The sequence below is a fragment of the Nicotiana attenuata genome, unplaced genomic scaffold, assembly GCF_001879085.1.
Source record: "Nicotiana attenuata strain UT unplaced genomic scaffold, NIATTr2, whole genome shotgun sequence".
Lineage (NCBI taxonomy): Eukaryota > Viridiplantae > Streptophyta > Magnoliopsida > Solanales > Solanaceae > Nicotiana > Nicotiana attenuata.
The window spans coordinates 15,885-19,855 of record NW_017672256.1 but is presented as its reverse complement, the minus strand read 5'-3'; positions in this window follow the sequence as shown (position 1 = coordinate 19,855).

Here is a 3,971-nt window from a genome sequence, read left to right as displayed (position 1 = left end):
TGAAGACACAATAGGTATCACACTGGTAGTGCTTGAAAGCTCTGGATTCTGAGACATAATGGAGTTTGGAAGTAGAGACACGAGAAAGAGAGGGTTTTCTTTTGAAAGAGAAGAGAATTTTGTGACTTTGATGTGGATAGTTGGGAAAAAGACGTCTTTTGGGGTTATTTAGAGGGAGTGAGGGACCGGTTACAAACGGGTGTAATGTATTGGGTAGACGGATCGGTTTGTAACGGGTGTGACATTTGGGTTTTAAACAGATGAGAGAGAGAGAGAGAGAGGGAGATGGAAATATTTAATTATGTGGCACTTTTATAGCCGTTTAAAGTATGCATGAGTGTAAAAGGAGCTACTAACCTGAGTCAAGGGAAACAGGTTCCCTGACTGAGTTTGTATATGAGAGCTTTATCCGTTTACCCAGATATGGATGCTTGTTTACTCTGTCATTCGCATGCGTGTTTACCTGCAACGGTATAGAGATGAGTTAGAGTTTGCCAGAAAATACATTTTAGCATTTTTACCTGTTCATTCTTTCGTAGCCAATCAATGAGGGACCTGGTACTCAATTTGATTTTATTAGCCCCAATGCCAGTCGATTCTTTTCAAAGTGCTCTCTGCTCAACGCTTTGGTGAAGATATCTGCTACCTGGTCCTCTGTTTTGCAAAATTTCATGCAGATGAGGCCCTTTTCAACATTATCCCTGAGAAAATGATATCGCACATCAATGTGCTTTGTTCGCTTATGTTGAAATGGGTTCTTTGCCATGTTAAGCACTTGTGTTATCACACAGTAGTGGCACACAATTCAAAAACACACCAAAGTCCTCTTGTTATTGCTTGATCCATAACAGTTGAGCACAACAAGAGGGAGCTGCCACATATTCAACTTCTGTAGTTGAAAGAGCCATAGAGTTCTGTTTCTTTGTACCCCATGAGATTAAGCATCGCCCAAAAAGTGTGCCATGCCAGATGTGCTCTTTATATCCACCAGGTAACAAGCATAATCAGCACCAACATATCCAATTAAGTCAAAATTATCTCCTGAAGGATAGTAGAGAACCAGGTCATGCGTTCCTTTGAGATACGTTTGAATCCTCTTGGCAACTTTCAGATGAGATTCCTTTGGACCGGATTGAAATCTAGCACATAATCCTGCATTGAATACCATATCAGGTTTGCTAGCTGTGAGATACAAAGGTGAACCAATGATGCCTCTGCACATGGTTTCATTCTCAGGAAAACCAGGTTCATCTATGTCCAGACGAGTGGCAGTGGCAATAGGAGTATCAATAGTCTTTGAAATTTCCATCTCAAATCTCTTCAGGATCTCTTTAATGTACTTCTGCTGACTTATCATCGTTCCCTTAGGGGTTTGCTTAACTTGCAACCCTAAGAAAAAATTCAATTCCCCATCATCCTCATTTCAAACTCGCTTCCCATAAGCTTTGCAAACTCCTCACACAAGGAATCATTTGTTTCACCAAAGATGATGTCATCAACATAAACTTGCATAATGAGCAGGTTCCTCCCCCGTTTCTTAAAAAATAAGGTGTTGTCGATTTTTCCTCTTGTAAATCCATTTTCAAGAAGGAACTTGGACAACCTTTCATACCATGCCCAAGGGGCCTGTTTCAGCCCATATAATTCCCTGTCAAGTTTGAATACATGTTCAGGATGCTCATGACACTCAAAACCGGGTGGTTGTTTGACGAAGACTTCTTCCTTTAAATATCCATTCAGAAATGCACTTTTGATGTCCATTTGGAACAATTTGAATTCCATATGAGATGCAAAGGCAATGAGGATTCTGATGGCTTCCATTCGAGCAACTGGGGCAAAAGTCTTATCATAGTCGATCCCTTCTTCTTGATTGTAGCCTTGAACTACTAATCTGGCCTTGTTCCTTGTTGTATTCCCAAACTCATCAAGCTTGTTTTTGAATACCCACTTGGTTCCTATAACAGTTCTATCAGAGGGTCGAGGAACTAGGTGCCATACACGGTTCCTCTCAAATTGATGGAGTTCATCTTGCATAACAGTAATCCAGTCAGTACCTTTCAATGCCTCATCGATAATTATGGGCTCAATTTAAGAAAGGAAAGATGAGAAGGCAACGATCTTCTTGTCTTTGACCTGGTTTGAATTCCTGAATCAAGAGGAGCGATCACATTTTGGAGAGGGTGTGAAATTTTGTGCTTCCAGTTAGACACCTGAATCTCATTGTGTGAAGGTCCAGGTTCCTTTTAATGGGACCCATTGTTGGCATCTATGGAGGGGTGAGTACCACTTCTCTGCTCAGCATCAGGGGTTCCTTGCACGACATCAACAACTCTGTATTCTGCTTCAGTTGTTTTGATGAAGGAACTAGGTTCTTTTGTATCAGCTGAAGGTTCTGTTGTATTCTCTTTGTTGAATTCCTTGACTTGGCTCGTCAAATTAGCCTTTCCATTTGCCATATCAATGACTTCTCCAGGAACCTTTGACTACTCTCCGTCTTGATCAATCTTATCATGTGAAACTTTCCCATATAAGTGGTGTGATTCATCAAAAGATTACATGTATGCTTTCTTCAACACATTGAGTCTTTTGTTTTAGACCTTGTATGCTTTTCTTTGTGAGGAATATTCAAGAAAAATTCCTTCATCACTTTTGGCATCAATTTTCCCAGCGCTTCCTTACCATTATTGAGAACGAGGCATTTGTAGCCAAACGTTCTTAGGTGAGTTAGCTTGGGCTTCCTCCCGTTCAACACTTCATATAGAGTTTTGTTTAAGTGGGACCCGATCATGCACCTGTTTACCAAATAGCAAGCAGTGTTGACTGCCTCTACCCAAAACCCTTTTGCTACGCCACTGTCAAATAACATAGTCCTTGCCATGTCTTCAAGAGTCCTATTTTTCCTCTCGACAACACCATTTGTTGGTGTGTTCTGGGAGTTGAAAAATTGTGACTTATACCATTTTCAGCATAGAATTTGACGAATTTTCCATTATCGATCTCTGTGCCATGATCAGACCTTATACTTATTACATTATGGCTCATCTTCACTTGAGTCTGCTTTACAAAGGCAACAAAGACTAGAAAGGTTTCATCCTTGGTTCTGAGAAACAAGGTCCATGTGAATCTGGAGTAGTCGTCAACTATGACAAAAATGTGCTTCTTTCTTCCTCTACTTGTCACCCTCATAGGTCTACATAGATCCATATGGAGGAGATCAAGAGTCCTTGAGGTGCTTACTTCATTTCTGGGCTTGAAGGAGGACCTGACTTGCTTTCCTCTTACACATACATCACACACCTTGTGATCTTTGAACCTTGAGTTGGGCAGCCCACGGACCAGGTCCTTTTTGACCAACTTGTTCAGCAATGAAAAGCTTGCATGTACCAATCTTCTGTGCCACAACTCAACATCATCATCAATATCACTCAAACATGTAAGATCCCCATTGTGCAAAGACTCAAAATCAGTAACATAGATAGTTTTAGATCTTTTTGCCGACAGAACCACTTCACCAGTCACAAGATTTGTGACTGTGCAAGTCTTTGATAAGAATTCCACTTTGTTTCCTTTGTCACAAATTTGAGAGACACTCAGTAAGCTATATTTCAAGCTATTCACATAGTACACATTTTCAATTGAATGAGTGAGCGTCTTTCTAACTCTTCCTACTCCCAGAATGTATCCCTTTTTGCCATTGCCAAAGGACACACTCCCTCCTTGCAGGGCTTTGAGTGAAAGGAAATCATTAATGCTTCCAGCCATATGCTTAGAGAAACCACTATCCATATACCATCTTTGGATGCTTCCTTTCACTGGTCACTGCACAAGAAGATCAAGGATTAGACTTAGGAATCCAAACAAGTTTGGGTCCCTTGTAGTGAGGAAAAGGGCGAATTAAACTTCTTTTTTGTCCAAGCAGGCATTACACGTTTTTTTATTGGAGGGACCAGGTTCTTTAGCAGTAGTTACCT